Consider the following 9,382-nt stretch of genomic DNA (forward strand, 5'->3'; position numbering starts at 1 on the left):
ATTAACAGCATTGTTAGGAACATGATAAACAATTCTATCGATATTTTCCAAAGTCATTAATCTATTAGGATTAAGATTCTGAAAAATCTTAGTGCACCTATCTTTCCATATAGACCAAGCAGAAACTATTAAGAATTTATTCATATCCTCCCTTAGTAAACCTATTCCAAAATTCAAATTAGCGCCTGTTGTAAACCAAGATATCACCCAATTCCTGAAAGAGCCATGCTGTGATAAGATAATTCCAACATTTATGTTTAGAGCAAACCATATAGATCTAGCATAAGGACAATTCAAGAAAAGATGATCACTTGTTTCATTAGGATGCCCACACAGACTACAGTGAATCTCAATATCATTCTTATATCTAGATAGTTTATCTACTGATATTATCAGGATGATCACTTGTTTCATTAGGATGATCACTTGTTGTTGACATACTTGCGAGTTCGCAAAACAAGTTAATTTTCCAGAACGAATAAAAAAATAAATAAAATAGAAACAAAAACAAAAACCAAAACCAAAACATCAGGAACTCCATTTTAACTAGAAAAGCCTGGCGTCATTAGGAATGACTCGGAAAGAATTATGGGCGATTGTTTTATTCCCAATCTATAGTTAAGGTTATGGGATGTCTTAATTTTCGGAGATTACCTAATTGCCTTTATACAATAGGTAGTAAGTATAGGGGTGTTAGCTACCGATTATCAAGAGTATAAATCATAGTTTGGCTAAGTTAGCATGTACAAGTGGTGGTTAAGATTTATTCTCCCAATACATAAATCTACGGCTATAATTTCTCCCATCAAACTTTATTTAATGACCCATTAAAGAAAATCTAATATAATAAATGATTAATATAATAAATTCCTAAGTAATTAGTGTTTCATACTAACCGTTGATAATAAATGATTTATTAATTGCTCATGATAATGTTTTCATAATAAACGATCTATTAAATATTAATTTTTTCATTATAAATCTTTTCTTAATTAAATTAATAAATTTTTATTTCCAATAACAAATTTTATTTTGTTTTGTTTGTTTTAATCAATCATACAAAGTTTTAATAAATATTTTTCTTAGAAACAATATCAATAGATATTAGTAGCAATAGTAGGTAGTAAAAGCGGTGGCGAAGATCGAATAGATCACTAACCTAATAATATCAGCAGATATTAATTATGACACGAGTTAATCCCTAATAAATTAACACATAATTAACCACTAATCTAAGGAACAAGTACTAGAGACCTGGACCTGTCCGATAACTCATTTAATGGATCAGTTTATGTTTTGTTTATGCGATCCCATTAAGAAAAATCAATACTAATACTTTGTTACTTCACTTTCTTATTATTATCATCCAACTACAGTTACAGCTTAATGGGGACTAGGTTCCTTCATGAAAGAAAGAAAAAAAGAAAAGAAAAACAGTTTATCTTGTTCTCTTAGTCTTTTTCCATCGAAACGTACATCTCTGACCAATCAAACTACTCCGATGTAATAATATTTGAGAAAAAACTCTTTCTTTTTTACATTGCTTCATGTATGAATTTTTGGGGATTCTATCCTTTTCTTAAATTTCATTTGTTGTATATTTAGTTGAAGTATACATTTTCAAAGATAGCCTACTTGATTGAGATAATCTCATGGTCGAAATTTAGAGATGTTTGTTTTTTTTTGATTAGCCAGATTATGAAAATATGGCTATCGCATGTCGCCAGGTTTTTAATATATTGGCAACTTTTTAGTTGAGAATTAAATGTGAGGTTTTCTCTAGTACTAAATTTTCCTTTATATATTTTTAGACTTTAGTGGAAGTAGCATTTTGGTTTCATCTTGATAGATACGCTTACAGAGAAACTAATAAATTTATTTAGATTACATTTTATAATTTCACAACCGATTTGTTTTTACAAAATGATCATATATGAACGCCCAGGCTTTTTTTTTCAAAATCCAGAAGGATTTGATTAGAAAGTATTTCAATTAATAATGTAACATAATTATACGTAATTTGTATAATATCCGTGCTTAAACCCTAGGCAAGTACATTCATTTAGTATCGGGGTTTGTTCAACTTAAATATTAGTATAATTTACTAACTGGGGTCTCATTAGTTTCTCATAATAAATGATTTATTATTTTTTCATTTCCCTTAATCAACTTAATAAATACATAATTCATTAATAAATAATTTTGTTAAAAATTATATCAAGATATCTTTTTTTGACCGGTAAAGAATACGGTGCTGACGAGTTTCGAACTCAGGTCACTGGTATCATTACCCAATGACTTTACCATTTTACTACAATGATATCGGTGTCAAAGGACCTTATTAGTAGTGAGTAAGTAGGGGTGGTAGAAGCGGTGGCGGGTGTTAGTGAGTGGTGGATGCAGTGGAGTAGTGGAGGAGGTAATATTAGTGTTGGTTGGAAGAAATAAATTTTATGGTGGTGGGTATCGGTGAGTAGTTGTGGACAATATTAGTTTTCTGTCTTTACAACCCGGGTAACATTGTATTGCAAAAGATATAATTGGCTATTTTTAGCACGATTGACAAAGGCAGATGCCAAATATTTCTAGGATGATAACATATTGGAAAAAATAATCATGACCAACGGATCATCCAAACGGTACTCATGCTATCTTTAGTACCCGATTGTATAAATACCGTTTTTTACAAATTAAAGTAAAACAATAACAAGAAAAAAAATTGAATAAGTTAATTGACGATTTAAATTTTGTTCAATCTAAATTTTATTGATGACTTTTGTTATTAATTAAAATTAAAATTATGCCGAATGGCTTACGACGGGTGGACCGCTCTGCCGGCGGTGAAAGTGGTGGTAGCAAATCAATTTGTGGTGGTGTAGGCTGTTGGTGAGTAGTAATAAACTATGTTAATTTTGTTTCGCCATAAAATGGACAACATTATAGAGTTTAAGATGTGGGTGATCGTCTTAATAATAAAATAAACTCGGTAAGAATACATAAAAATTAAAAACAAAATAACAAAAAAAAACAAAAAAAAAAACTGGAATGTCACGTTATATGATTACGGCACAAGTTACACCTTAGCTAGGTATTATTTTCTTCCTATTTCTTTGTTTTGTATTACAAAGCAAAGTTTCACTAAGTTAAGCATGATAAAGAGATGTCTTGATTTTCCCTCCCAAATAATAAATCCACGTTTGAGGTCGATCCCATGAATACACGCTTTAGTTGAGAAAGAATGCATTACATATTTTTTTTTTCTCATCTCAAAAGTCAAAATCAAAACGTATAAATATGGTCAACCGAAAATAAAAAACCTACCTTCCATAAAACTAATCAACTGGATCTCTCTCAGAACCCAGTAGGACAACTGGAATTAAAAACTCTAACTCCCCGTTTTTGAGTAAACGAAAATTAGAAAGAAATTGGGAAGGAGAGATAAAATGTAGAGAGAAAAAGAACTTAAATCCAAAAACATACTTTTGCTCAATCCTCTATCCATGTTCTTTCAATCTTCTTCCGCCTAAACATACATTTCTGACTAATCAAACTACTTTGAGGTAATACTTTTTGAGAAAATTATTTCTTTTTACACTACTTCATGTACGAACTATAAGGGTTCTTTTATTGAATTTCATTTTTTGTATATTTAACTGAAAGTATACATTTCCAAATATAGGCTAATTGTTTACGATAATCTCATGGTTGAATGTTTTCTTTTTCAGTATATCTATCTAATATTTTCAGTATTCAATGCTCAAAAATTGTTTTCTAGAAGGACAACCAAATCAATTCTTCCTCTAACTGTAGCAATTTTATTGGTTCTACAGGGGATTAGGAAGACTCAGATGAAAATAATAACCATTTTCTTGGTCTTCCCAATAACTTAACGATATTTTCAGGATAAACTCATCCTATTATTGTTATCTTTTGTTTAGGAAATCAATATATGTCGTATAGGCCTTGCAAATTTTCAAATGAATTTTGAATTATCACCTAGAAAAACACAAAAAATAATAATAATGAAAAGTAACACAAAAAATGGTCTATGACACAACTAATTACCATCAATGTCATTAAAAGCTTTCTTGATCTTTAGCACGCATCCAACATAGTCTTTTCAGACATATATTTCAGTCAGTCAAGGTTTCTATATGATTAATAAGAAACACGACACCTCTTACCTTATTATATTGTCATGATAATGCTATTTTTTGGGTAGATGGGTCTAAAAAAGGGCATAGATCTAACCCAGAGACCATGAGTAAGCATTGAAAATAAGAGGAAACTTCCCTCCTTTAAATAAGATTTCATGTTGTAGAATGACTTCATAATCAGTAATGTTATATTTTTTGCACCTGGATGTGAGAAGCAATATCTGAAATGCGAAAGGGATATGTCAGTTTAGGAATTGAATTTTAGGAATACTAGATTTTTTTTTTATAAGAGACAACAACTAGCTAGAAGCACCACGTTGATTCGGTAATTCAGACTCAATGTAACTAAAAAGGGAAAAATATGTGAAAGTACTAATATTTTGATTTGTCGTCAAACCACTGTACAATATCTTGATTTTCTTTCTCACTTTTTATACTTTACGAAGTATTAGGATGAATGGATACGTTCTCCACTATTTTTATATTCATTTCTAGCATCATAAAGATTTGATTGCAATGTAAAAGATGATAGTAAGAGTAAGGAATTTACTTACACGTAAAACTTTCCATTTTTTATTTGAACATATAATTGTGAATTTCAGTTTCTAAAATGAATATTTTTCTCACAAGAGCAATTATGTGCATTAAACAATTTGTATCAAAGAGATGTTACTTGGGTTAGGTGTGTGCAATACTAATCAGTAATGGCCTTTTTTTTATTGTATTAGATAGATCGTAGACTTTTGAATTGCATTTTCAAATCAGTAATATGAATATGAATATGATACTTGTTAGAGCATTGCTCGGTCGAACTTGCATGCGTTGCTATCTCAAGCATGTTTGTCAATGTTAGTGATCAAAACTATAAGTCTTGATCCTATCATAGATAAGGTCTCGGACTAGGATATAAAGTGTAGTTGAGCTCAAGAAATCCATGGAAATCATCATACAAGACGAATGACTACTCAAGGAACTGGTGGAACTTCATCGACTAAAAGGTATGTGGAGACTTGAACTTATCTATCACTCAAAAGTCTATTTACTCTATCTCCTATTCTTGAGAAAAAAGTCGCTTTGATATATAGACTTTGTTTATACACATTTTCTATTTCGAGCCTAGTTTATCTCGCCTATCTATTTCTCGAAATATGTGTTGGTAAGTTTTCGCTTTAGCCAAATTCATCTTTACCTAGTGACGAATGTCATGTTATGTTTCAATCACTTTGAAAATTGCTCTGACGAAAAATGGTCTATGAATAATGGCTATATAACGTCCTATGAGAATGTTTCAATGGTTGAAATGAGAGTTTAGATTATATAACCATTGGTGGATATAAGCATTGTTGTGGAAACACATATATGTATAAGTCCTGATTCCTTGAACCAAAGTTTGCGAAATTTGTTGATCAAGAGAAACGAAATGTGGCGTGAGTCAAGTACGCGAACTCAGTCCGCGAACTTGCGGAAGTTCTCGACCCGAGAATTTCTGTTGGAGTTTGTGAACTCCTTCCGTGAATTTAAGTCCACGAAATTGAGTTGTTATATCTAAAATCGGTTGTTTTTGAACTCATGTTTATGTAAACTAAGGAATGCTTTTGCAAACCGTGGCTATAAAGTTCATGAACCGATTCAAGTGAATCAAACCATTTTTGCTTCGATTGTGTCTTTTGTAGTTACATAAGATCTAAGCAATTGAACAACTCTCTAACTAGTTCACTTGAGTCATTTGAACTAGTTATGATGAAGAAGAATATGGTTGATATGAAATTTCTCATATGGCTAACAATTTGGTTAACTATTGTTGAACCAACAAATGTTCATGTTTGGGAACGGTTACATAAATCCAAAATAGGACATTTCATTTGTGTGTAACAAGCTATGTTTTTGATCTAACGGTTGAGAAATATTAGCTTGAATCTAATCAGGTTTTCATCTAACGGTGAATATTGAATGCTTTGTTACCAAGCTAACATTGATTGCAAATCCTGATTTGAAAGACTATATAAGGGAGAACTCTAGTAACTGGGAAACCTAATCCCCACACCTTACGTGTGATACTAGTTGCATAAGCTAGAGTCGATTCTCCTTTAACCTTGAGTTTTCTTCTCTAAACCAGGTTAACGATTTAAACATTTTATTGGGATTGTGAAGCCAGATCGATACTACTTTCTCGTAGTTGTATGATCTGATCTTGCTGATTCTATCGTTTTGAGTACGATCGTAACGATTGACTTGAGATTTATATCTCCGATAGGAAAGATAGAAAAGTAATCACAAACATCTTCGTCTCATCGTTTGTGATTCCGCAATATCTTTTTTCGCTGCGTCGATTAAGATTATTGTGAGGTGATTGATAATACTAGTCTGTTCTTCGGGAATATAAGTCCGGGTTATCAATTGGTTCTTGTTCACCTTGATTTATCAAAAGACAGAACAAAACTCGTAGGTATATTCGTGGGAGACGGATTTATCTATTAGTGTAGACTTTTCTGTGTGATACAAATTTGTTTATTGAAGTCTTCGACTTTGGGTCGTAGCAACTCTTAGTTGTGGGTGTGATCAGCTAAGGGAATCAAGTACGTAACATCGTGCTGGGATCAGAGGCGTAGGAGCATAAGTGTACCTTGGATCAGTGTGAGATTGATTGGGGTTCAACTACAGTCCAGACCGCAGTTAGTTTGGAGTAGGCTAGTGTCTGTAGAGGCTTAATACAATGTGTGTGTTCAATCTAGACTAGGTCCCGGGGGTTTTCTGCATTTGCGGTTTCCTCATTAACGAAATTCTGGTGTCTGTGTTATTTCTTTTCCGCATTATATTTGTTATATAATTCAAATATCACAGGTTGTGCGTTGTTCAATCAATTAGAATATCCGACCTTTTGGTTGTTGATTTAAATTGATTGACACTTGGATATTGGACTTTGGTGCCATCCAAGTTATCTCTCTTGTATTTGATAAAGACTCGCAGATTTATATTTGCTTGAGTATATATCAAATCGGGAAAGATTGAGATATAAACTCTTTGATATACTTTTTGTCTAGATTGAGTCTGACGGTCTAGTTGATTCTCTAGAAAGTATATTGGAGTTTTTCCATACATATTGCTAAGCGAAATATTGGGTGTGGTTGTTGTACCCCCGCTTTTTCAAACTGATCAATTATTAATTAATCATGTTGTTTGATCTACGAACTTCCTTTGTACGCAGTATAAAATTTTAGACTCCAATATTGCTAACTATAAAATGTTATAATTTTGAATTGCATTTACTGATATTTTGAATTCCTGTTTTAATGGACTGTCTTATGGAACCATGTTTGGACTTTGGATGCTCTAATTATTATGTTCTATTTAGATATCAAGTCGTAAGGATCCTATAACTGAATTTTGAGTTGGTTTCAGTTAAGGCTATTGGTTCAGGTGTCATAATTCCAAGTTTTTCGGGTTTCGTTTCAAAGTTCTGGAGGATTTGATTAGAAATCCACCAATTCTCGATAGATAACTTAAAATAATCATCCAGAAATTAATATAAAGCCCCTGCCGCTACGGCACGGGTTAAACTCTAGTTAAAGTATAAAACTCGAAATGTAACTTGTGGCCGTAAGCAATCGGTAGATAGGTGAAGTTCATAAATAACTTCATAAATTGCTGATTACTCTAACCCAACTTATTAATCGGAAGTTTGGTGAAGTTCGTATACTACCGATTGTTGTAGTTCCCAAATTCGAAAAAATAGAGATTTTGGCAAAAACAAAATTTGGGACAACTTCATAATCGGAAGTTTGGTAAATTTAGTATACTACTGATTGTTGTAGTTCTCAAATTCGAAAAAATAGAGATTTTGGAAAAAACAAAATTTGGGACAACTTCATAATCGGAAGTTAGGTTAAATTATTAACCTACCGATTATTGTAGTTCCCAAATTCGAAAAAATAGAGATTTCGACAAAACAAAATTTGGGACAACTTCATAATCGGAAGTTAGGTGAAATTATTAACCTACCGATTATTATAGTCGGTCATTTACAAAATAGAGTCGTTGGTACTCTAAACTATATAAGGATGGCATCCTTTTACCCTCTATGCAACACAAATACATTTAAACTCTCTCCAACATCATCATCTTCTACATAATTCCCCAACCATTCATTAAACCTAAGGAGTTCATGATAGAAGAAGATTTATCTTTATGTAGGCGTTATGTTCAATTCTATCTGAGACGAGGAGCAGAACGTAGGAAAGGAGGCGTAATGAGTATGAGCTATTTGGGGAGAATTCAGGAAAAATTCTGCGCCGACACCAGTAACCCAAATAAACGTCACTCCGCTGATCTTTTCTGCCGAGTCGGTTCAATAAACGGAACGTCGAAGAATTCGTCCATTTAACTTATCTTACGAATCAATTTCGATTGAGGGTGAAACAAATGATGAGGTTATAACACTGAAAAAGCGGGGTCTAACAACACCACCCAATATTTCGCTTAGCAATCTGTATGGACTAACTCCGAAATACTTTATAGAGAATCAACTAGACAGTCAAACTCAATCTAGGTAAAAGTATCTCAAGGAGTTAATATCTCTCTCTTATTTTGAGTTACTCGAGCTAATAGAAATCAGAGAGTCTTTAATCAAACACAAGGAATAACTTGGATGGTACCAAAGACCAATATCCAAGGATCAATGAATGACAATCAACAACCAAAGGTTGGATTACTCTAATTGATGATCTAACACACAACTTGTATTATTTCAATTATAAAAATAAAACAATATAATGCGGAAATTGAAATAACACAGACACCAGAAATTTTGTTAACGAGGAAACCGAAAATGCAGAAAAACCACGGTACCTAGTCCAGATTGAACACACATTGTATTAAGCCGCTACAGACACTAGCCTACTCCAAGCTAACTTCGGACTGGACTGTAGTTGGACCCCAATCAGTCTCCTACTGATCCAAGGTACAGTTGTACTCGTTATGCCTCTGATCCCAGCAGGATACTGCGCACTTGATTCCCTTAGCTGATCTCACCCACAACTAAGAGTTGCTACGACCCAAAATCGCAGGCTTTGACAATAAACAAATTTGTATCACACAGACAAGTCTATCAAAGGATCAGTCTGTCTCCCACATAAAAACCCTAAAGTTTTTGTTCTTCTTTTGATAATAATCAAGGTGAACAGGAACCAATTGATAATCCAGTCTTATATTCTCGAAGAACAGCCTAG

Source organism: Papaver somniferum, chromosome 11 (assembly GCF_003573695.1).
Source record: "Papaver somniferum cultivar HN1 chromosome 11, ASM357369v1, whole genome shotgun sequence".
Lineage (NCBI taxonomy): Eukaryota > Viridiplantae > Streptophyta > Magnoliopsida > Ranunculales > Papaveraceae > Papaver > Papaver somniferum.